General features: G+C 37.0%; 1 protein-coding gene and 1 pseudogene across 4 annotated transcripts in view; both read right to left on the bottom strand.

Moving 5' to 3' along the window:
- The window catches only part of Arhgap15 (Rho GTPase activating protein 15), a 597306-nt gene that overhangs the window by 407455 nt on the left and 162623 nt on the right, over positions 1–27228 (bottom strand). The window lies entirely within an intron of this gene.
- Positions 5068–5240, bottom strand: LOC125395126 (U2 spliceosomal RNA; annotated as a pseudogene).

Raw genomic sequence — 27228 nt, 5'->3', positions numbered from 1 at the left:
CTTTGGCAAACCTGAAGAGAGACTGGACCTCAGCATCTGTCATTATGTTACAAACATCTAAAAACCTTACGTTTCTGATTTTTGCTTTCATATTCCATCAACTTACCCTCTTCCCTCACCCCTCCCCAGACACACACTCCTCTATGATATGTGTTTCCTGCAGCGTCCTGAGCAGACGGGCAATGTAAAGGACACCCACCATCCAAGGCAAAGGAGAGGAAATGACCACGAGGATATAACTGAGGACAATAGTACGAGTTAAAGAAACCCAGTTTGGAAGAAACAATTTATGTGTGAAGAGGTTCAGATGTAAGGAGGCTGAGCATGTGATTTTTCTTTGCATAAAGTTCTGCCAATCCTGCCACTACTTAGTGGCGTGTGTTTTAGGAAATATTCCTTTGGGGCTTCATCTATACCATTTGTATTTTAAACTCTGCAGTTCAGTGAACTTCTTGTTTAAAGCTCTCTCTCTCTCTCTCTCTCTCTCTCTCTCTCTTTCTCTCTGTCTGTCTTTCTCTCTCTCTCACCTGTCTTTTCTTTTTAACTCTCCTGAGTCATTTTTAACATATACTTAGGAATTTTTCCAGCCACTTGAACATTCTAGCCTCTTTTCCTGCGATTTAGAAGATAGTATTACAGAAACTTGCTGCAACTGGTAAGAACATTCTGACTTGATCAGTGCAACTGTGGTGTAAAGTGTGACAGACAGAATTCGAAACTAAGAGGACAGCCTCCTGCTCACGTATCGCTCTTGAGATAAGGAGGAGATTAAGTGCATTTAAATGAAGACATCAGAGATATATCTGTATTTAGATGACATTACTAATTTGTTAACTATGACAAATTCACGCAGAACCCCTTTTGTTGGAAACTGAATTTCTCATGTAATAATTAGCTGTGCAATATTACCCCAAACAGGTGTCTGTAGCCTGTCAAAGTCAGAACAGGTGATTTAGAATTAGCGTATTAAAGGAACTGTGAATTAGCGAAGCAAAAACGTGTTAATTTCTTGTTCCATCTGTTAATATGAATTCACTGCCAAATATTTTACTTTGTAGAACTGTGCTGGGATTGGCAAGAATATACACTATAAAAAAAAGTTTAAAGGCCTGAATGTTTAAAAATCATGACATACGTTACTGCAAAAATAACTTCTACATTTTTTGAGCATGCTTTTTTTCTTCTTTATCTTTAAAAAAAATAACTGCAGAGATTGCCATACTATATAGAAAGTTAACTAAAGAAAACATACGATCAAATGTTAGGCCTTTAAAACAAAAACTGGAAGAGAATATTATTCATGAATGTTTGATTATAAATGATGCTCCTTGATGCATCTGAGATCTGTTCTGATTGCTGAGAGACCCAGAGAAAAATATCTCATGTTGCTACCAGCTCATGATCAACAATATCCTCTTATAAGGATGCCCCAATATAGAGACACTGTATGTTTTTCCTCATATGTAATCCCTGGATTGTGGTACAATTCCGATCACTAAACCACGATTTCTGAGTAATACCTTAATCGATTTTTTACTAATTTGGCTTTGTTTCTTCCTCCAAATTTTCCTAGCACGGGTAAAATCGAAATGTCTTTCTCTCCATAAGCATGTGTACAATTGCATCTGCCAGTGGGAGCTACGTAAGTGGGGAGTTAGATAGGGGGGTTGGAAGCTGGTAATGAAGTCTAACAATTCTTCATCCCTGTCACCGTTCAATCTGCATGGGTATGTGACCTCTGCCAGGAACATTTTCATCTTGAGAGCCTTAAGAAAATCTGGGACTCGTGAATGACTAAACCTATTTGCCATCTTCGTATCTCTTTCCTCTGCACACAGATCCAAGGGAGAAGGAAGGAATTTGAAGTGACTTGAATATGCGAGCTTAGACATATGCTAAGAGTACAGTTAACTTGAGTTACTTTTCCATGCTGCTGAGTTGGGTCTTGAATGAGGCAGTTTTGTGACTTAAACAGATTTCACTAATTTTCCTGCCTTGCACATTTAAAAAACAAACCACACTCTTCCATATTGCTGTTTGGGTTTTAACGGAGATGAGCATGCACACTCAATTACTATAAGTACTTTAAGTAAAGCTTAAAGAAATGCAGCATGTTCCTAACTGCAGACGATATGATAGGTAGTGTCTTTCCTCTCTAGTTTGATGTCACATCCAAGAGATTAATCCTCTCATGAATCATCCATAATGACTAGAATAATTTGGGAAACTGAATGAAAATTTTCAAATTATTTATATCGGGACTGCATGAGAATATGAATGGTAGGCTACACAAATACAAGCCAGGCTTACAGAAGCTGGATACAAGAAAAAGGTGGGCAGAGTAGAAATCTAAAAGCGTTTCTATTTCTAAAACTGGTCAACACCAAGTTGACTCACTGTGTCAATACTTGGTAGTATGTGGCCCATCCCTGCTTATAAAACAGCTAAGAAGACTGCCACTCTCAACATGTGAGTAGAAATATAATTTATGGCTTAGATCACACAAAAGACTCTGCGTGCCAACATATGGCGCTCCTATGATGCAAAACTTATAATAATTTAAATAAAGTATCAATAATATTTAGATATAGCTACTTATTTACTTGTCTTACTTGAAATAAATAGACTGAGAATGAGTTTTATAATCCTCGCAATACAAGATCTCAGACAAGAGACAATATCCTCTTTACCTCCATATTTAAGACACATGATGTTATTGCAGAAAAATCATTGATGAGACAGTTCCAAACTATATTATAGCTTAGAAATTCATATAAGCCATATAACAATATGACATTTTATGGGGTGTCAGAGTATGCATTTGTCTAAGCTTTAGTTGACTTATTCAGCAAGACATTTTTGGTATGTAAATAAAAATGCCAAGAGAAGAACCTGTCAGAAAGTAAATAGAGTATGCAAATTAAATAAAAGGTAAGGCAGCTACACTTTTATATAAATAACTGTGCTAACAGAGCTTTGTGCATATTACAATATATTCAGATGCATAGCTTTTGCAAAAATAAATTCACTGCTTCCCTCCAAAGAATGGATTAAAACAATTTATTTTATAAAATTTGGATAGATAGGATAAGAAATGCAATAGCCATCCATGGAAAATAAATATAAAAATTATTCAAGCTCCATCTACTTTATGTTAGTAATGAGATGCACTTCATTCAAATTCTTTCAATTGAAACAGTGCTGAGGAAGCAAAAACATGATTCTGGAGGAAATGATTTCTAATCTTCATGATAACATACCGATATAATACAATTATTTACAATTGACTAAGAGTTAATTTCAATAGTATAACATCTTTCTTGCAAAAATGTCAGCTTTTATTGATGAAACAAACTAAGAATAAAACATTTTTACTTGTAGTATCACAGTGCTGTTTTTCATTCTGTTAACCAAAACAACATAGTAATACTGTAAACAGAAAAATAACATCAGACTGCTTATGTTTGCAGGGTTTTATCAAGAACCACAAGCAATGTAATGAAGTACAGTAGCTTTAATTTTGGGAAACAGCCTGTACTTTTAGATCATAGCCACACTGGACTCAAGATAAGAAGGAACCAGTGGTCAAGTTGTTTTGGTTACTGTCTTTTATGCCAAGGAAAATACAGAATGAATAATATAAAACTATTGATCTTATATATTCACATTAGAGGGTACTAAATATTGCACAACAGACTAGATTAGCTATTGTTATTAACTCGTTCATTATTAGCCATCTGTGTTATCATTCACACAAACACAGCAGTTCATATACATCAGTGTTTCTCACAATGGATCCACACATTTGCAGGGATTTCAGGGCCCATGTCATGAAGAGCATCCCCTTAATGCATGAAGGCACTGACTCTCAACCTGAGGGTTGGGACCACTTTGGTCCTGCCTATTAGTTATTTATATTACAATGAATAACAGTAGCAAAACTACAGTTATGAGTTATCGAAAATAATTTTATGGTTGGGGTCACCACAGCATGAAGAACTGTATTAAAGGGTTGCAGCATTACTAAGGTTGAGAACCACTGCTGGAGAGGGCAAAAGTCAGGGATGCTGCTAATCCACATGGTCCATGGGACATCTTCCTCTGCAAAGAAGTATCTGCTCCAAAATAGTCTGTGTCCTGGGTTGAGGATCCTTGATGACTGCCCAGAGATTATTATTGTTCCTTAGTCTCTTTACACAAAAGCCACAAAATATTTAAGCATCTGCAAACCTTAGCTTTCAAAGTGGATACATTAGATAACTATCATCCTTGAGAACACAGAGAAGCAGGGGTTGTTGCTTGTTTGAGTATTTGTGGTTTCGATCTCTTTTCTTGAGAAGGGGTCTCATATAGCTCAGGTCAATTTCAAGCTTGCTCGGTGGCTGGAAACAACCTAGAACTTTGATCGTCCTGCTTTTCCCTTGCACTGTGATGGTTTATATCATTGCACCTGGTTCATGTGGTGGTGGAGACTACACCCGAAGCTTTCTGCACACAGGCAAGTACACTTCCACCTCCACCCGAGTCTGTCCTGGTTTGTTTGTACATCATCATCTGAGATAGGGTTTCACTGTAGCTGTGATTTAGGACAAGTCTTTACACAATCCAGTCTTCACTCACAGGCTAGTAAGTCAATGGTCAAGCAATAAAGTGAGTTACACATTGGCCTGTTTGAATTGACTTTTCTTAGCTGGGATTTTAGCTTTTTTTTTTTTTTTTTTACCTGAAATAGTGCTCGCAGGAAAGCCCGGATCAGGAATGGTGTCTATGCAATGTTGACGTTTGGTTTATTTTCCTCTATATTGAAACTTGCTTTGATAACCTTAAAACAATCATTTTTATGTTTGGAAAAAAATATAGATAGGCCATGAAAAAAAAAGAAAGGCATATTTTACAGAAATAGACCTATTAGCTGAATAAACCACTTTCAATGATGCATATATGATATATAAAATATATATGTATGTTTATATAATGGTATAAGTCACAGGTGTTATTAGAATTTACTTACATATGTAATAGAATATACACACATAAAATATTATTTCTGCATTACTAAGAGTCAAAGTCAGGCCTCATGTGTTCCAGGCAAGTGTTCTACCCTGAGCTATATATCCAGTTATATTTTATTTTAATATTATTTTATCATTTTTTGGTTAGGCATCATTTTTAAGAATATTATGAAACTGAAAAGAGCAGATACTACACTTGATCTTAGCCAAAAGCAGCTCAGAGGTTAAGAGCACTAGCTGATTTTCCAGAGGACCCGGGTTCAATTCCCAGAACCCACATGGCAGCTCCCAACTGTCGCTAACTACACTTCAAGTGGATTCAAAACCCTCACACATGCAAACATGCAGGCAGAACACCAATGAAAGTAGAATTAATTAATTAAAAAGAATGTTATTATTTTATCATTTTAATTTATTTATATTTTATGCTTTCATACATGAAAACTCTATTTACATCATTACTATTGCTTCTGTGAAGGTCACTAAAGCAATAAAACCCCTTTGCAATATTCTGATATACAGACAGAAGTCAGTGACAGACATCAGGACAAAGTTCACAGAATTATTCACTTTTCAATAAGCATTGTTTTCTTTTTTATATCCTATCTACTAACAAGGTCAGAGATAAATCAAATTTCACTCACCATCAAACCTCCTGTTCTTATATAGCTATCATTTTTTTATTTACCCTTCTCACTTTATTTGCTTTCTTACACATCTAAGACATGAGTATGCATGCTGCATTCCATTTCTTAGCTTGTTCACTGAATAGTGTCTTGAAACAATGACATAACGGTGACTTTAGAATCAGTAGCTACATGCACCTTCTTGTTCAGAGTCACAGAGTGATTTCTTAGCTCATTTCATGTTTTGTATGATAAGCCATCAGGGATATTTGTTTTTATATTAAAACATATATATATATATATATATATATATACACATATACATACATACACATATAAACTCACCAGCACAAGCACTCAGGAAGCAGAGGCAGATTGAATTCTGTGAGTTCAAGGCCAGCATGGTCTACAAAGCAAGTTCTGGGATGGTCAAGGCAACACAGAGATGCACTATCTTGAAAAGTCAATGTACATATATATTGTCGATGTCAATATAAAGATTTATAACCACTTCCACATTCTATATAATCATATATATCTTATTGTGCATTTTCTACCCACTTAGTGCTTAAACTGGATACAGTTATTCTTGTTTTGCAGATTACTTATTCTTTAAACAGGGTAGCATAGAGGAGACCTGTCTCTTACTCACTTGCCTACTATTATACAGAAAACTGAGAGAACCCTATAATATCATCACAGATATCTCTACCAGCAAATTCTTGCTTATTTTCATTGCTTTGTTGGTCCAAAAATTGCACGAAAAAGTTGAACTTAGTTCAATATAGTGTGAAATAAAAGTCTAAGATAGAAGCTTCGATATGATTTAATTCTACTTCTGTGGCTATTTTTATTGACTCCACTCAGTGTTGATGAATTTTGCTCCCATTCTGTTTCTTTCTCCACCTCTACCCCTGCCACACCATGTAGCTACAGCACAGAACTAAGACTCTGAAAGAGTCAAAATATTTTACCAATTTCTCGCAGCTCCATGTCTATATGTTATGTTCTCTCCAACACTGTTTAAGTGTGCCTACTGAGAAAAGCTGTGCAACTGTGTATGTAGGTTCATGTTCAACAAAAGCTAGGAGTGACTCAGCCGTTTCCACAAACAGAAGAATCTATTAACCAGTACAGTGATGCTTCCATGTATTTGCAACCGATAACACAAATGGAATAACACTGTAAAGACATCTGTTGTCCTGAGACACAACATGGCTGTTTTGTCAGCTTTCTCATCAAGACCCCAAAAGGTTTGATTCTTTCCAAATGAAAGTCATTCAAAGGCAAACCAGACTCAATTTGCAATAGATATTTGAGATATTCTTTTCACTGCTTCTTTTCCTTTCACACTAACAAACTCTGCTCACTAGCTGCATCCAAGCTAATCTTCTTCATCCAATGTGTGCGGTGTAACAAAAGATTCTGATAGGAACATATTAACTGTTGATACTTCATGTGCATATTGAGTTTATGTATTCTTCCATTTTTGCTAAGCCTCAGCACTTAAATTTTACCAAGAATTGTGAAATGAAATGCCCATTATTAAGTGGACAAGTCTAGAGATATAGTAAGTGGAGTTCGAGCATGGTCCCCGGAAAAACCCGGAGTGGTTCCCTTTCTTCATAGCAGAAAGTGATAAGGGAGTTCAGCCAATCACATTCTGTCCATGGGGCATGTTACCCTAAGGCAAAAATTTACCTATAAACCTGGCAAGTGCACTCCCCCTCGCTCTCTTGCTTGGCTCCTACATTCCGGACGGATCACTGGGATTCTGGTGCAAGTCTTCCTTTGGTTTATTAAAGCTGTATCTCTTGTATTAAGCTAGTCTGGCGGATCATTAATTACCGATCGACCTCGCCCCTTCAAGACAGGGCCTGCAGTTTGCTGAATATCACTCATGTAGTCAGTGAAGAGACACTGTACATGAAAAGAAGATGCCAAATGCAATGATGTTAAGTCCACCAAAAAGTAGGTTATCATGCAGAGGCCTCAACCAACCAAACGACTTTTAAAGAAACCTTCCTGTCCTGGAACTAGCTCCTGTAGACCAGGTTGGCCTCAAACTCACAGAGCTCTGCCTGCCTCTGTCTCCCAAATGCTGGGATTAAAGGTGTCTGCCACCACCACCCAACTAAAGAAACATTTTAAAAAGATGGTCATTACTTTTCTGGGAGAGCTTCATTTGTTGGCCTTGAAGAAAACAATCAACCTAGTCTACAACTTCAGGGTCTTTCAGTTCCATGATTATCCAGAGAATGCTCAACAGAGATGGCAGTCCTCCCATTGTATTGGCTGAAGCCTCAAAGAATGTTCAGGGAGGGCTCCAGAAGCTTGGTGCCTTGACCCCTAGCACCTGGAAGCTGAGATGATGGCTGTGAATCATTTTAGATTTCAGAGTTCTGGTGATTTATTGTAAGGCAGTAGAAAACTAATATAGATATGATCAGTAAACTCGTGAGATATTGTGCCCACTCTACAAAACAAATCCATTCGATTCCATAGGTCGACTTCTCTGTTCTTATGTCAATACAAAGCTGTTTTCAATACTGTAGCTCTATAATAGAGTTTGAAGTCAGGGATGGTAATGCCTCCAGAAGTTCTTTTATTGTATAAGATTGTTTTGGCTATCCTGGGTTTTTTGTTTTGCCATATAAACTTGATTATTGTTCTCTCAAGGTCTGTGAAGAAGTTTGATGGGATTTTGATGGGGATTGCATTGAATCTATAGATTGCTTTTGGTAGAATTGCCATTTTTACTATGTTGATTCTCCCAATCCAAGAGCAGGGGAGGTCTTTCCATTTTCTGGTATCCTCCTCAATTTCTTTCTTCAAAGACTTAAAGTTTTTGTCAAATAGGTCTTTCACTTCCTTGGTTAGAGTAACCCCAAGATATTTTATGCTATTTGTGGCTATCATGAAAGGTGATGTTTCTCTGATTTCCCTCTCTGCTTCTTTATCCTTTGTGTATAGGAGGGCCACTGATTTTTTGGAGTTGATCTTGTATCCTGCCACGTTACTAAAGGTGTTTATCAGCTGTAGGAGTTCTTTGGTAGAGTTTTTGGGGTCACTTATGTAAACTATCATATCGTCAGCAAATAACGAAAGTTTAACTTCATCCTTTCCAATACGAATCCCCTTGATCTCCTTATGTTGTCTTATTGCTATTGCTAGAACTTCAAGCACTATATTGAAGAGTCCTGTGGAGGAGGCAGTAGAGTATTCACATTCTAGAGTATCTATTCCTATTTCTAAGTAGTAACCAGATAGATGAATAATACCTTTGAATGTTTGCAAGGCACTAGGTCGGATGGCAGGGACCATGCTGAAGAATTTGTGCATGTTCTTTGCTTTTGTTCTCCATACCCATCTGATACATAATATCTGAACTTATTAACGTATTTTCTGATAGTGTTTTCAGTGGCTTGCGTTGATCAAATGCACTTATAAGCAAACAGTAAAGGCAGAGGAATATTCAAATGCAGATGTCCACCTGGTCTCAACTCCATGATCTGAGCAGATGAGCATTTGTACGTCCTCGACAATAAAAAGCAGCTTGTCCCGTTCCCTCTCAGTTGAACACTGTCATAGTCACCATTCTGTTCAGTGATTGTCCGTAAACCTCAGAAAGAGTCTCTGTCTTCCTTACACTTCTTTTGAAAAGACACGAAAGCCTTTCCTTACTAAAATTTAGCATTTTTGACTTGGCTAGAAGCAATGCATCCTTATATAAGAGATCCACAGTGTGCCCAATATTTCTGAGGCTGTTCCAACAGATTTGAATGAAATGATGGTGAAACAGGTGTTTAAAAAATTGTTTTTCCAAAAAAATTAAAAACAAATCTTAGTTAAAAATTCAATTTGGGCAAATTGTTTTTTTATAATAAAATAAACTTATGTAGAGAATGTATTAAAGAGAGTGTCAACTGGTTTTATTTGATTGGCATTCTCTTGGCACTAACTGATATTTATATATTTTAAATTACCCTTAATTTGTTTATAACAGTTGCTCAAATTCCATTTGTATAGAAGGACCATTTTCTCCTGAAGTGCTAACATTCTACTCCTTCTTTCATATTAGAGGGTTATTTTTTTTTCGAGTACCTTGACAATTGAAAAACTGTAAAAAGAATATTGATGTGTCTCAAATTTGGTATAACCAAGAATTTTTGGATATTTTCTTATTGCTTTGTTAAATTTATAGTTAAGAAAGAATATGCTTTGTAAAGACTTAAGTGATATATTTGACCATTTTGTACTCATGAAATTTGAAATTTTATATGATTTAAACAAGATAAATCATATTCTTGATTTAGTGGCAAAACCAATAAGCACTATTTTGGGTGCGTATTTTTAACACAGTCTACTTGAATGAGTTAAGACTACAATCTGGGAATAAGAAGATAATTGTAGCATCCTGTGGATGTCTGTATTTAACATTACAATTTTATATGTGTCTACAAGGTAATATTATTGTATTTATCCCTGAGTATGGTAGCCGTTATGTTTATCCTACCCAATTTAAAATGCTTAGATTATAAAACCATAAGAGTTTACTCATGGTCAAGTTCATGATTTACACAGTTAAGTGTTTTCTTTGACAGAATACATTTTATGAGAACGCAGAACTGTCTTGAGTTCAGCTGTCTCCCGAGGAGGGGTTGGAATTTTCCAGCCTGAGAGAATTTAGAGTTGTCTGCGCATTCAGAATCCCTAATTTTCTGATTCTTCCAGGTAGTACTTGTCAGAAAAGACCATAAAGTAGAACTACTTTCCAACTTCCACATTTTCTGTGTTAAATAAGTATTTTCACCAGAAATACAGATTTTTCAGCCCAGAATTTCACACCACATTGGACTGAAATTTTCAAAAAGGATATAAAGTGTCTGAATTATTTTTAGTCAGAGCAAGAAGTATTATTTATACCTAGCTATCATTTTTCCTGTGAAAGTTTAACAAAAAAATAACTTTGAGAAAAAAGTCATGCTGGAAAGCGTGCTGCATTGGAGGCCCTCAGCAACAATAACTTGCAGCAACAATGGTGGTGGGGCTAAATCATGGTGGCAATGAGATAGGAAATGCAAACCGCACAGAAATGGGAAAGAGATGAATAGGAGAGAAGAATTAAAAGCTTTGCATGCACCTGACATTCATTGTATTTGACCGTTTTAACCATCATGTAGAGAAAAGGTTATTTATCTATTTAGTAGATTCAAAGAGAGAGGTTAGCAAGCTTAAAAACACACTTAATGCCTTTCTTCTTGTACACCTCAAGGTCTAAAGTTCAAAAGACCTGTTTGGATATACAAGCTTTCACCTTCTTAAACTTAGATAGTCTATTTCAAACACAATTAGATTAATCAAATGGTATCACATTTATCATCTCAACCCTTTAAAAATTATTATATACGTACCTATTTATCAGTACATACATAGATAGATATATAGTAATGTATTTTAATATATGTATTTTATGTGTATAGGTTACAAGTATAATCATTAAACTTATAACAGCAACTGGACTAGCAACTTCATTAACGTTAAATTCTCATTAACCAATTTTTATTATGGAGTTGTTTTGTTATTAAACATTTCTTGTCACGTACTGTAAGAATAGAGGAATTAAAAGAGTTAAAGTGTTGATGGTAGTATCTTATCCCCATACCGAGTGATTTCTCTTACACACAGAAGTGACTTTTATACCCATTGCTACCTTATTTATTAATAATATTGTCATATGTAAGGAAGTGATAAATCAATGAAGTTGGTAAAAAAAGGGTAAGGGAGGTTCCATTTGTTATCATATCCTCAAAATATTGTAGAGACAGTGAACAAGAAATCTATAATGCAGTAAAAATTGTGAAAAGATATGCAAGTGCTAAGTCTCTGATCATGGAGATAGACAGATGATAGATAGATAGATAGATAGATAGATAGATAGATAGATAGATAGATATCTGTGTGCATACATATATACACTACATTTGTGATTACTACATCTGATCCATTGGGAATATCTTACCAATATTTGTCTCATAAAAATATATCAATTTAGAATTTTGTTAAATTCTGTTAAAGTAGTCCACAAGTGATATTTAAAAACTAAGTGCATTGCCTTAGAGTTCAGGTTAGGATGTCACTCTTGGACCTATCTACAATCAAACACATGGCCATGTTAAAGGTGTTTATCATGTAGTGACTACATCAAAGCAATGGCACTATCGCTTCATTGATTGGGCAATTCTCTGATAGATATACCTTATATAACACCTGAGAACTTTGTAATAACTTTTATAAATTGTACACAACTGGCTTCCTTATTTTTCATGTTAGGGTTCCAGTCAAGGGGGTATAGTGGTACTAGGTGACTGTCATTTCTAGAAAAAGACATTGCAGAAGTTCTGTCTTTTGGCTGCATGTGTTCCTTGCACCTTTCAGGCATGGACAAGGAAAGTCACAAATGCAAAGGATTCCTTGTCATTGCCTAGACTCTAGAGAGCTGCTTGTCTAAGAATTCCCGGCTGATAACACTTGTAAGAATGTGGTAATTCAGGAGTTGAAACCGTGTTTTGGTTGAACCATCATACTAACACGCTTTCAAGATCTTGTATGGATACCAAAATGAATACTTTAAGAGAGAACTTCAGCTCACATGTATAACAATTTGCTGAATGTCAATATATGGTTACATAATGGTAAGGTTTATTAACTAATTTTGTATCCCTAAGGCCACACATGATTCTTTTCTGCTTCATTTTAATCTTTTAGAATATTAACTCACTGTTTAAGAGCCATTATATATAACTATGCACCTCTGCAGCACAAGAAATTTTCTCATCTTCTACATAGATACTGGGCTAATACTTTTTGTATTTTTAAAATTCTGACTGTCTGCCCCTAAGCAGTTCAAAGTCCATTCCTATAAGAACAATTTTTTACACAGTTTAACAACCTGTTCTTTATAATCCCATATATTTCATTAACTAATCCTATTATATACCATTGTACTAGAAAAGAAATACCTTGTTAATGTATCTGCAAGGGTTTTATAGGTTTTTATTGCCATAGAAAGAATAAAGGAGACTTTCTTGATTAATTTTTGCCTGAAGGATAGTAACAATTCTGCTTTCCCCACTGTTATTTAAATGACTTCCCAATATGATTCTTTAAAAATATCACACAAATATTCCCCAGGAAAGGAAACTATTGGACCTATTTTAAGTCACTGCAAGTTTTTAAACACAACCTTCAGTGCTCTTGAGTTACAAGTCTATGAAAAACACATGGATTTCTTAAGTAAAAACTCTTAAGAGGTCTTACGTCAAAGACTTTAAATGTTTAACTTAGGTATACTTTTAAGGAAGCAGTTTCCTCAACACAGAATACAGTAGGAGGAAAGAAAATGACCCACATCAAGGCACAAGGGTTGAAAAGAAATAGATAAGAAACTCTACAGACATCTGAAGAAATTCAATGTTGGAATCGGTTATCTCCCACACCACAGTGATCATCAAGGGTAACTCAGTAGTAATTCATACAATAACTCATGCTTACAGCAAGATATCTTCAATAGGTATTGTGTTAAAGTATATACATACACACTTGGGCACATACAGTGCATATGTAGCAGGCTTCCATACCAAAGCTACATACTACCTCTTGTTATTTAAAGAAGAAAATCTCAGTTTTTGGAAAATTAAAACATGAATAAAAAAATAAGAATGGAGAGGTTTTATGCAGCAGCTCTAGACTCCTAGAAATTATTTTGCACTCTGCTGTTAATTATTGAAGTATGCATTTGTTCAAATGTTTCTTATAATAATAAGCTGATTAAATAAAATTTTATATTTCATAAATTTTTATTTGCAAATCTCAAAAGAATATTAAAACTTATTGGCTCCTATCTCTCATCATATCAATCACAGGCATGATTCTTTCATGCTTTTGGTTCTGGTGATAAATACAGTGGAAGGAGGGATCCACTGTAGATCTATGAATGGCCTACTAGTGTGTTAATGCTAAGAGTAATAAGTTTAGAGTCCATCTGGTATGTCCCCCAATGCTTCATGCTGTACCCCAAATGTACGACTGAATGTTATCAAATAGCATCTTTTACTAATTAATTAGCAACCTGCAAAATACCAACAAAAGTTCTTGTTGGAATGTCAAGTAAGTTGCTGTATGACAACAATTGATAGTTTCTGATGTACTATTTAGTATCAAATTATTTTGATTCTTTAATAAGCTATAAACTATTTTTAATTTTTTCCAAGTGTAATATCCATGTACTCTATTGCCACATATGTGATGAGACTTAAGTCATGCATGTGGGTTTTATTAACACATTTCTTTTCAGATTAAATCTTTACCTAAATGTGGTATGAGACTGACATTAATAAGAACACTCAGTTTGCATGGATTTGCTGAAGTGAGATTCAAATCGGCATAATGAGTTTAAGTTTGAAAAGTACCAACATGTCTTGGAAAATAATTATTAGGAATTTTTATGGCACTAATTTCTTCATTCACATGAATGAGGCTTAGTGAAGCTGTCATAATCATCTTGTAATGATACAAGTGGAAATTCTCAAAGACTATGTTATAATGATAAGGTAAAACAAAGTGCTATCAATGCCATGGTGCACTAAGAGGGTGATAAAGAGCCCCTTTATTAGAAGAGCTAACTAGGGATTATAGACATTTGAGGTGTAATCCTAACATTACCTTTTTACTGTCTCTGGAATATAGAAAGTCATAGAAGACAGTGGAGGGCCAGTTTAGAAATTCACAGGTCAGCGCAGTATTAGAAGGCTATGTGGAACCACAACAGTTACTTTCCCTTATTCCTTGGTAAGTGAATCTATGTCAGGGAAGAAGGAGGCTGCTAAGAAACTCCCACATGAGAAAATTATACTTGTAATGCAGAAAAATATAACTTAATAGTTAAAATATGTGATCTTTAAAACTATATGTGTTGGTTAGTGTTCATACAGCTATAATGAAACAGCATAACCAAAAACAAGTTGGAGATGAAAGGGTTTATTCAGCTTTTGCTTCCACATGGAAGTTCATCATCAAAGAAAGTCAGTATATAAACTCAAGCAGGACAGGAACTCGGAGACAGGAGCTGATGTAGAGACCATGGAGGGGTGCTGGCTACTGGCTTGCTCAACATGGCTTGCTCAGTCTGCTTTCTTTTCGAACCCAGGATCACCAGTTCAAGGGGAGCACCACCCACAATGGCCTAGACTTTCTCCCATCAACCACTAATTAAGAAATGCCCTACTGGCCTGCCTACAGCCAAATCTGAAGGAAGTATTTCCTCAACGGAGGCTCCCTCCTCTGATAACACTAGCTTGTGTCAGGTTGACACAAAATTAGCCAGCACACAAAATAAGAATTTGGAGAAGTACTCTAAACAATGGTAGCACTGGAATGCCAATTGTACCTAGTAACATTGGAACTGAGATTAAATGACTTATTTTATCTTGACTCTTATGAAATCTTCGTAGTCAAAGGTGGCTACATAGAGAATTTGGAATTTGACATTCTATAGAGTTTAGTCCTTTGATTTAAAGAAAGGGTTCTCTGCAAGGGAGCAGAGAACAGCTACTGCCCTGGCAGTTAACAAGGCACTTGCACTGAGCCTGCTATGAAAAGATAAAGATCTATAGAGAGAAGCTTACTCAACACCCTCAACTCTAGAGGACTGCTCAAGTTCAACACTCTCTCCACGGCATGAGAGCATCTGACTCCACCAGCAGCTCAGTCATGGTTCAATTCTGTAATCGGACAGCTGGGTGTTGAAGCTTCTCCAGCTATACTTGGATCCCAGTTCTCTCATTTGCGATTGTTATTTGCTATTGTGTTACAATAACCATCAGAATAATTTGATGGAAGCAGGCTTGTCTGTTTCCTCTTCCGAAAGATTCTCCCCGAAGAGACCTTTTCTTCCCTTTTCACTTTGGACACTGCTTTTTTGATGTAGAAGATAATTATTCAAATAGAGGAGAAACCAGGAGGTAACGTAAGTGCAAAATGAATATGCTATTAAAATCAAGATACTGAGACTGCCAACATATAGATTAAAAGTCTCTGAGATTTATATGGGTTTTCACTGAAGTGTAACTCTTTATTCAAAGGATTCTCGAGACGACATACTCCAGACTGCTTCTGCTTGCGTTGATACTCTTAGGGTAGGAGTGCTGGAGGCATGTTGGCTTCAGTGTCATACATGACATTGAAAAGCCACCTTTCAATAACCCTTCACCTCCTCACTTCCCAGTAATGTGTTACTAAAGCTGTTTCCTTTCTTGTAAACACAAGCGTCACATGAATCCTAAAGCAAGAGCTGCCCTCTGAGATCTTCCCTGTGCCCCCCTTGTCAGTTTACACTGCATACAGCAACAACCTAAATTACAGACAGCCACCATGCCATGGGAAGTAGTGTGTGATTGACAAAGAAGAGCAGCCAGTGTCAGAGGTGGTTCCTGAGAGAAGTGAAAACCCTCCTCATGTCGTCCAAGGGTCTTTTCCTTTGATTTGAAAAAAGAAAATGTGAGGTGTCCTCTGCATGAGTGACGAGAGACAGGAAGTGATGTAAGCATTAGAGATGGCCAATTATTTTGAAGACAGATAGATCAAGATAGATTGAAGACTTGTATGGGGTATTAGAAATGCTGAGAAGGCACGAGGTATGCTTCTGAGCTTTTGGTAAGAGGCATTTGTTTGGAATTTCCGCCTCAAACTTTGTTCCCAGACCCCAGCATTCATTTCCCAGTGCTGTATGAGTAGTTCCCTAGAGAAACACTAGTATTGTAACAAATCCTGGACTGCCAGCCCCGACCAGATGGTTACAAAGAATTAAAAATATAGGCAAAAATAGGTTCTAAAGTAAAATGTATAAAGATGTAACTCTTACTAATTCCTAAACTCCCTGGTATCACAGCCTCGAGTCCTTATCTACTGTAATCCTGATTCCCTCCACCCTTCTCTGGAAATCTCCAGAATCTCTCTCCTCCCGGGCTCCTGCCCATTTATACTAAGGACCAGGGAAGTCTCACAACCTTCATAGACCCTGATAGTGCATGTGCACTGGCTGTAGCCTTTTTCTCAAGCCCCGTCTTTTGTCTTTTATTTTAGATTCTCCTTTATGATTAGATGGCTTCCCACCTTAAAGCAGATTTCTGTATTCTCGGGGATGGCAGGCCTCTCCAATCTGTTCCTCTCTGAGACTGTGGGACACAGAAGGATGGGAATGTTCTCCACAGAAGGGAACAGGAGCCTGGGCTCTGCATGGAGTGAATGAATCATACACATGTATGAACTGTGTAAAAGAAATCAAGTAAACAAGGGGACATTTCTTTCATTCAGGATAGAAACGGTTGTCCTTTCTTTTTCAAACAGCATTTTCTGTCTTTTATGAAAAATACGATAGTATGGTAGACCTCTAGAGATGAATCAGAATTCGATACATTTTTATTTCGTGATGTTGGGTATTTATCACCATGTACCTCTCTTCCCCATCTTGTAGAGTTTAAATTTATTTAGCATTACAGTGACTATTAACTAAGCCAATATATTTAGTATATAGCTTAGATTTGCTGGCTATTATTTTATTAATGATTAAAGTTATTCTCATTAACTTGGTTTTCAATTAAGATTTCCTTTGGTTTCTCTCCAAGTAGATATTTCTTGTTCAGAAGTGCAGAGCTGTAGGCTAGAAGTAACAATTCAGTGAACAGAAGCATAGGTTGCATGTTAAGAGAGAAGACTCTTCCAAATTCGTACCCAGTTAGCAATTCAGGGTTCTCCCAGTTCATTACTGATATTTTAAAAATTTTGACAATAATTTGGAAAATGCCCACTGGCTGCCTGCGTAGTTAACGTGTTTCGCAGTCAGTTATATGTTGTCTAGGGAGCTGGTAAGCTCTGGAGAATGCATTTTATTCCTCTGGGATTGCTTTCTAAGAATGAGTTCTTGCCTTTCAGACTTAAGCAGGGGTGCTGGGTGCCACTCCAGTCAAAGGGTGACACTACTCACTGTGATTTGATTGGATTGAGGCAGATGAGCATGGTCGACATAGAAGATACATGATAAAGATGCTTGCTCCATGAGAAGATAAATGTCCTGTTTTCTAACCTACAATCTACAAGGAATCAACCTGACAGCCATTTTCATGCTGGACAGGACATGAGAGGATGTCGTGTTAGAGCTATTACCTGCTTTTGGTTTGATTTGTTATAGCAACTAGTGTTATTCAAATTAATATCCTATGTACTGTTAAACTAGAGAGAAGTATATGTGTCTTATCAGAAGTTAAATATTAATCTATAAAATATCTAATCTTCAGAAGCACCAAGAAGTTCATGGGATAATATTTCCCAAGTTGGGGCACTTAGTAGAGTAAGCTTAAAAAAAGTTGTGTTAAGTTTAAAAAATAACTTGTTCAGATCATTCTTTAAATGCTGGGATGAAAGGGGGTGACAACTGAGGAAGACTGTAGTAAGATCTTTAGGGTTTATGTTGAAGAAATTCAGTTGTAACAAAAGGAAGATTTGAGATAGGTGATAATTTGTCAACATGAAAACTCAAGAGGAACTTTAAGGGAAGAGGTTAGTAAGTTACCATGAGTGAAGTTTCCAGAGGTCGCACGAATTTGTCTGAAATCTGCTCTTTTCATACATTAATCTGAACAGATTACTTACTTGGCCTTTTTCTCTGTTTTCAATATGTATTTTTCAAACTTGGATAGACAACAACAACATATGTTACTCTGATCTTCTTATGTGAAGTACAGGTCACCAAAAACCATCAAAACTCAAATTTAAATATAAGTGAGTCATTATCAAACTCTCTTTTCAATATTTATGTTCAGAACAGGAATATTCCTTATACTACATTTCCAGAACAACCCGCCTTGGGACTCATAATCTGAAAATGGTTCAGCTTCTGCATTTTATCAAGTGCACACTGAATCAACAAAGCCTGTCAATCAGTGTGGTTGAAAACTTTGAAATCAATGTTAATGTACTGTGTGCCAAAATAGATATAACACAAATTCTTAGTTGTGTCAAATGGGTATGTTTTTGGCTTTGTCTTTATCAAGTGGGCATATAAACATCTGTAAGTCTCATGACAAGAATGTATATGAAAAGCTGATGCTACATATTAATAAGAGAGTTGGAAAACCAGTTAAGAAACTTCTCAAAACATTTTCAATAATTTCTGTGTTATGAGAACGAAGCACATTAATCCATTTTAAAAATTTGGGACTAAACCGGGCAGTGGTAGCACGCACCTTTAATCCCAGCCCTTGGGAGGCAGATGCAGGTGGATCTCTGAGAGTTCGAGGACAGCTTCGTCTACAAGGGCTAGTTCCAGCACAGGTTTCGAAGCTACAGAGAAACCCTGTCTTGAAAAACAAAACAACAACAACAACAGCAAAAATACTCTATCAGACACTTTGTCACTGTTTTACAGTGATTGTTTGCTCTCCTTGACAGCCTGCCTTGATGAATATACAACTCTGTGAATGAACGCTGGATGATGGGGCCATTCTAAATACAGGCACACTACCTGGATTAATGAAATGGTATCCAGAAGGTTATCGGCCTTGTCATGCCTCAGACACATAACAAAGTGGCTGGAAGAAAAGATTAGCAATTGGGGATCCTCAGAGTGTTATTTTGAAGTAATTTTTTTAAAAAGGTGAATTCCAAAATGATCAATTTAAAATTTACATTTATATTTATGCATAATAAGCTAAGTGAATTATGAATACTGATAAAGGGTTTGCAGAAAGAAATGGTTAAAGCTAGCAATTCTGATACTGTTGGATTAATATTTTGGCTTAGTAACGTTATCACTTAAAACTAATGGGGTCAATATATATTTCTAGAAACAATCAACAAAATAGCTCCTAAATTATATTTATGCTTCCTAGCACTGCTAAAATTAATGGTCTTATAAAATTCCTATTAAAAGAATACATTTTCAAGTACCGCAAAACCTGTCATAAATTATTTTGCATAAATAATTATTTTTTTTAAAAAAATCAATGACTATTTTAAAGTTTTAGAGCTAAAAAGACTTTTTAAAAAGTTGCTTCAGAAATGATTTATGGAAAAAATTACCCTTCTTTCTATCATAATAATTTTAAAAGGACTGCCTTTTCTATTAAAATTTTTAATTTAATTTTACAGGCTGTTACTCTATAAATAGAACAATCCATTTAAAATGGACAAGGTGAAGTATATAAATGGCATTACTAGTGTTGCTACTAACAAGTTTTGAACTTTGCATATTTACACATAAATAAAACCAAACCAGAGAGAATACAAATCAAGAGTAAAGGAAGATTAGAGCGGCATGTCTATTATTTCTTTAGTTTAAGGTGTAAATGCATCAGAATAATTGAGTAATATTGGCATTTTCTTGTATTGTACATGAATTTTATTGGTAAATAAATGAACATTAAAAGTCAATAGTAATACTTAATGAAACTTCTTACATGTACCTTAATATTCCATTTTATAATATTATAAATTAAGAACTAGAAGTTAAAACTCACCCCACATGTCAGATGATATTGACCAGTCTGTGCAAAGCACAAGCAACTATATTCAAAATAAAAATAGAATGTTCTTTTAAGGCAGAAAAGCTCAACCAGTATTGTTCCCACTCATTCCCACTGATTTGGTGGCAGTGACACAGATATCAACAAACACGACCAAGAATCAGAGGCTTTTTTTGAGATGCATTTGCAGTTTTCCAAAGTGTCTAAAATTTCCCCAGCTCTTAAAATACTTATATTCAGAAAATTTACAATTTGTTGGCTCTACTAAACCTAACTTGCTGATTAAATTTGCCTAGTGACTAGGTGCAAACTTACAGACAATAGAACTCTTTGCTAAGAATTTACTTTTGGGGGAGATGGGGTGGTTTGGTGTTTTTGGATTTTGAAGACAGGGTTTCTCTGTGTAGTCCTGGTGTCCCAGAACCCACTTTGTAGACCAGACTGGTCTAGAACTCAGAGGTCTTCCTGTCCGCCTTCCAGATGCTGGGACTAGGTGTGTGCCCTCATGGCCAGGCTAAGAGTTTACTGTTTTGTGTGATAGTCTCAGCCCTAGGTGAGAAGGAAGGTAGGCGATAAAGGGCATAGACCTGGAGGAGTAGAGGTCAAATCTAGGCATTTGGATTCAAATCAGCACACCCCAGTTAAAGCATGTATACCACTCTCCTTAACAACTCACTGCTTTACATAACTTGGACTTCAAGTAGAGTAGGAAGTCTACTCTACTCAGTGTTCCTTCCAAGCCACACACACACACACACACACACACACACACACACACACACACACACACACACACAAAATCCAGATGCCATCTTCTCACTGACAATCTCCTTTCTTCCTTCTCATACCCCAGCAGCCTCCTCACTTCCCAACCAAGGACTTTCAGACAAACCTTATTTAGTCTTTGCCAATAGCTTCATTCTTTGCCATCCTACCTGCTATCACCACGGTACTGTGACCACCTCCCTGAGAAGCTGCTTTTTCCACTTCTAAATACCCGTTGACTTTTCAATCTAACTTGCTCTCTCCTGGTAAAATTGTCTCAATTTTCTGATTACCCAGGAAGTTATGGTTTCTATGTTCAGATTCAAAGGCTCCTCTACACTGTATCGATCCAATTACGTGCTGTTTACTGTGACCTGGGGTAGGGAGAAGGTGGTGCACAGGGTGGGCTAGGGCACAACTTTTCAATGCCTATGTATGTAAACTAGAGGTTTCAGGTGAGGATCCAGATTACAGGTTTCTATTGAATGTCTAAAGGATCTGCCAATACCGTCTCGTATTTCGCATGCATCAGCATGCTACAGGTGAATAACAGTTTCCATGTTTTTATATATGAACCCAAAAACTCCAGAGCCATTATCACTGCTATTTTTCAGTAAGGAATCTACTTTAAGCCTTTGCACAACCGTCAGCATTTCAGCACGTGGTGTAGACCATTGATACTTCCGAGTTCAGCTGTACTGTTTGCCTCTTGGTCCGCAGTGTGTGGTGCTCCTCTTTCTAAACCTCAGTGACCCCCCACTTCCCATCCTCTTTCTTTCCCATTGCTCCCATGGAACTGAGGAAAATCATGAAGCTGTGGCAGAGCTGACTGGTGACCTGCATCTGTTTGGAGCGTGTCTGTTACTTAGCCCTCATTATATTACAGTCTAATGATGTCGTTAATTATTCAAACTGATTGCTCCGCGAAGACAGGAACTCTAAATCTTGATGCCTTTGAAGCTCCAATACCTGCAATTATCTGAGAAAAGAGTGGCATCTGCTCCTTTAACTTTTGGCTAAAAATTTCTTTTGATGGCGTTTTACGCAAATCCGATTTGTTGAGTTCTTTTGTGTCCTGTGAAATATGAAAACCCGCCAAATTTGTTGGGTATGAAATTATTTTTGTTCCCTCCTTTTTTATTATTTGTCACTGAGGGAGGATTGGCAGGACAGGCAGTAAGAACAATGCACATGTGTTAGGACGACACTAGATTTAAAAAAGCAAATCAAGTGGGTCTTGTGTACAACACAGAACAGGCATGAATCTACATCTGTGGCCTACTACAGTGCAAGGCAGAATTGGGTGGTGTCAGAGGGAAGAAGCTTTGATAAGCTGCAGTCTGTACCCTTTCCAACCAGGGTTTTCAGCCTCACAAACTGCTTTCGTGTATACTGCCTTCCACAAGGATTTAAAATTCATCAAACAGACAAAGTGTATATTTAATACTCACATGAGGGAATACAGAATGCCTTTCAATACATCAAACTCCTAAACCTTTTACATCCTTCATCTTTAAGCTACATGGATTTTGATTTGTACAATTTTAAAAATATTCTGAAGCCTAGTCAATCTAACAGTAAAAAGCACTGTTGCACAGTAAGAAATCAAGAAATACAATTCAGCAAACCTGGTATAGTTGCTCCCCAGGGAAGCTTTGTTCCAATTCGGTTTGTCATAGCCCAGATCCATCATGTCATGCTAGCCTAACTTACTACCAGTATCTTTCATTTTTCCCCCCTTTTTGGCACACTCCAACTATTTTCTGTTAAACTAGCGCTGTCACAAGAAAACATATAAAAATGCTCTTTTGCAAACACTCTGTTTGGCTCTCTCCTGAGCCCTCTCTGCACAGCGTTGGGCTGCTCTCACTGTCTTCACCGGGGGTGAATGCTGACAGATCGTTGAACCTCACTCACCATCAGCAGTGACAAGCTTGATGCTGTTTCACTAAAGGTGCAGAGAAATAATAATAAAACAGGCTTGTGTGCCATGTATCGAGATGATCCTTCACTCAACAACAAAGGCTTATGTTCAAAGATGTTGAGCTTGAAGGCATTTCAGAGACTTCTGATTGGAGCCACAGTTGGGTGTCTTGCTACTGGGTGAAATATGTATTCCCCCGAGAACAAAGGCAGCAGCGACCCTCTTCTGCTGAGACAGCACCTTTAATAATTCCATGTATTTATCAGTATTTGTGTCAAGATCTTAGGGATTTTGCCCTTTGGGTGAAAGTAAGGGTAGACGGAGTGGATAGGGTCTTAAACAGTCCTCTAAGGTCTGCAGTGGAAGAAAAATGTCCCAGGGTATATAAGGGAATGAGAAGAAAATATTCCTTTGGATTAAAATGTACACAGCACAGAAAAGTACCTCCAAGGCTTCTAAACGGAAGAATGCATAGCCTTTAGGTTATTCGGAGAGCCCCAAGACAAGATATTGCTCAAGAAATCATGAAGCCCTCTTTTTCAAGTTTGAACCAAATATATCTAAAGAACTGTATCTTTTAGAAAGTTAAATCTGAAGAAAGGTAAACTTATTTTCTTTTCAGATAAGATCTCCAAGCCCTGCATGTGCGGTTGCCATGGATTTTTCCTGCACAGCATTCTGCATATTGTGTACGTGATTCCGGAGGAAACATGCTCCGTCGCCTTAGGAGGTGTGGAATGTGCACAAGAGATAACTGAGTGTGCATCCATATGAGTGCCACTCTCTCAGTGACCTGTTGCCTGCCATGACACCTTCTGTCACCATCCGAGGATGATTGATGTACAACTGAATCACGTGGCACCTTTTCCCACGTGAATTGCACTGCGCCTGGTTCTCCATGCCTTTCATCAAATGCAAAGAGCCTTCACACCGTGTGTGCAAGGAGCCTTCACACCGTGTGTGCAAGGGTGTGTGAGCTCACGAAGCAGCAGGGAAAAGTAGGAACTCAGGCTTGCAAGTTGAAACACTGATACAACATCCCCTTGCTTGTAAAAACTGGAAAGTGGATCGAATGGAATGGGTCCTCTATCTGACATAGAAGGTAAGGGACTCATGGGTCAATCAAGTCTAGGGTTCACTGCTGCTAGGCAGTCACACAGAGATCAGCCGCCTGTTAGAATCTCCCCCTATTTTCTACTGTTTTGGTAGGTAGTGAACTCCCAAGACACATCTTGGTATGTCAGTCATGTTCAGGGAGAGAGTCTCATGTTCTGAACCATGGTTTCTAGCTCACTGGAGTTAAAGGAAGTCAGTTCTGGCATAAGTAACTGCAATAGCTAATTAAGTTTAATCTCTCTCATTGTCCTTTTTTTTTTTTTGCCTGTGCTTTATTGGTGTCAAAAGCAAGTTGCTTTCATAATGACTAATGTATTGTCACACCATAATTTATATGGCCACATTGGAATTTTTTTTAAAAAAAATTCTATAGGATTATACAGGACCAGACAACAACCAATGATACAGAGTAGACTTGTGTTAGTTATATCTAGAAGTATGCATAGTATACATTTGTTTAGTTCCTCACTCCACTGGCAAACACTTAGATCAAATGGTAAGTGGTATAGGGCAGAGAAAGTGTGTGTGCTTTATGAGTCCCAGACCTGGATTCAATCACTACCATTAGTCAAAGAAAAGGGGAACTGGGAAGTGAATAAACTAATTAGGTCAAGTCATTTCCCTATAAGCTCTGATTTTTGCATGGTCATTGAGATTTTCCCTTTTTTTTGCCTCCAATTTTTGTCTAAAATCTTTGTGTAATAGAAAACCAAAGGAAGAAGTACATCTTTATCCTTCAGTTGCTTACTTCACGCACGCACACATGCATGTACTCACAGGAGGCAACAGATACAAGCAGATTTTGCACTCTGATTATACTACGCTCAGATAAAGAAAATTCAGTACGGAGAAGTTAAAAGCTTGTTGTATCTGTGTCTCTGTCATGCACCCTATCCATGTACATGAGAAGGCAATGAAGATTCTCTCACAATTTGGCATAGCATATCAAGATCTGCTCAAAAGAACTCTGGACTGGCATTGGGAGCTCGGACCCCCAGCCTTTAATTTGCCATTGTTCCTGGCTATGATCATGAAAATAGCCGTTTGTTTCCATGGGACTCCTCCCATCATTAAACATGCAATGTTAACACTTTTCACAAAGGGAGGGCACTGTGCAGATTAAATGTTATACCGCATGCAGAAACACTGTGAATTCAAATACACTGAGCAAGTGTAAATGAGAAAGATTAAATCACAAAACTAAAATTTTATTCAAAAAAGTTATGGGTTATTTGGAGTAGACATTGTTTTCCTTCATAATTTTGTGCATCATGAATTTTCATTTCAAATTGCAGAGGATTTTTAAGTTTTTGCTAAAGTCAACATTTAAAAATATTGTATGGATGTAAAATTATTTTATCTACACTTAAAGGGTATATAATGGTTGATGTTTCAGTTTTCATGTGTAACGTAAGTCTTGTTCAAACACACCAGAGATAGAGTTTTATTAGGACTGGCAGGGATGCTACCAACATGCATTCATGGACTGATTCCATCTGTATGGAATATGCAGATCTCGCTCTAAATATAGCTCCTAACTCTTCTGTAATGCCTGAGCTGAAATCTGAAGTTCAATAAACCAATACTATATTAACATGAATTTACTTACTCAATTTAAAGAAATACACATCTCACAAAATATTAGCCATCTAATTCAAAAAGCAAATGCATGTAGGGCCACGGCAACCCTGATAGAATTCAGTAGACATTCTGCTGTAATGTTTTATCAATATAGTTCCCACTTGCAGGGTTAAGCTATTCGTATTCAAGTCAGCTAACTACCTCATGTAGGTGAAGTAAGTAGCAAAAGGGAAATGATCATTTCTGCACCGTGAAAGGACAAAATAGAGCTCAGTATCACGACTTATCTAACCTACAGTTAACACGGATTTTCGCCTTATTCGCCTTATAAATTGAATATTAAAGGGTAAAATCTTAAACAGGCTTTGATAGGCTTCAAATTTTCACTTCTTTTATTTGAAAAATGCTGCTAGAGGCCATTGAAAATAATACCTAATTAGTTTTATTCCTATTGCTCTTTAATTTCCTCACATAATATCGGATTTAGAAGTAAAATTGCCAAATGGAGAAGAGCCCAATTTTAACTTTATGTAAGCAAATTTTGAGTGTGTTTGCGTGTGCTTAATTTTCTTTGTGTGGGTCTTGCACACCCCTTTCACAGGACTGCTGTATGACATCAGAACCTAGCTTTTCTTTGTCAGTTACCTATTTTTCTGATTGCGTTTAGGTCGGCCACGGCACGGGAGTCCTAGTCTGGAAGTACGAATTCTCATTATAACTCTCCAGCTGCTTCAAGAGAGTTACAGTTTCATGGCAGTTAAATATATTGATAAATTTTACCACAAAATTATTAGTTGTTTTCTTTTGAAGAATTAGATTTGACAAAACTCTTTGTGGCGACTGTTACTTCATGCAAAGATCCAAAGTCATGTGGTGCACCTGACGCCAAGCATTCTTTGGTATTAACGCCTATATCTTGAGAATATACTTACGCTATTTTCAAGCCCTGGGTGCATGGATGCATGCATCTATTATCAAAAAAAATTAAAATTCAGAAGAAGGGCATGGTTTAGGGTTACTATGGAGGGTTCACCGTGAAGAAGAATAGATTATCAAAAAGCAGAAATTTCTAGTAAAGAGCCAGAAACCAACAGCTGATGGTCAGATCAAAAGGTAAGATTAGCAAAAGAGACTGCCCATTATTCATCTTAAAGGTATAGTTGAAGCTTTTTAAATAAATGAGTTCTCCTACAGAATTCAGTAAGAAGATCAAAAGACTGAGAACTGATCGCAAGAAAACATTCACAGCTCGGATGCGGGAAAAATGGTAGAGCATGCCTTAATATTGGTTTATATTTATTGAGATTTAATTTGTATGTATAAAGTTATAAAGCCAGAACCATGAAGGCATTACCAAGGTGGGACATAGTGTCCCACCACCTTGCTGTGACAGGAGTGTAAAGGTCATCTTGGTACATGCTTGAATCCTGTCTTGGAACACAAGTTACAGCATCAGATACGTACGCAGTCCAAAACCCAAGTATTATGCGGAGCTTAGTATGCATTGGGCTGGTACGAAAGCCGAGACACATGCTTCACTGTTTACGTAAAACTAACTTTAAATTTCTAAGCTCAGTTTTTTGCCTTTTCTAAAACTTTTGAATACAGATGGGTCACGTCTATTT

The sequence above is a fragment of the Myodes glareolus genome, chromosome 21, assembly GCF_982192425.1.
Source record: "Myodes glareolus chromosome 21, mMyoGla1.1, whole genome shotgun sequence".
In the NCBI taxonomy this organism is placed as follows: Eukaryota; Metazoa; Chordata; class Mammalia; order Rodentia; family Cricetidae; genus Myodes; species Myodes glareolus.
The sequence above is the reverse complement of the archived record's forward strand: the minus strand, read 5'-3'. Positions and strand labels throughout refer to the sequence as shown.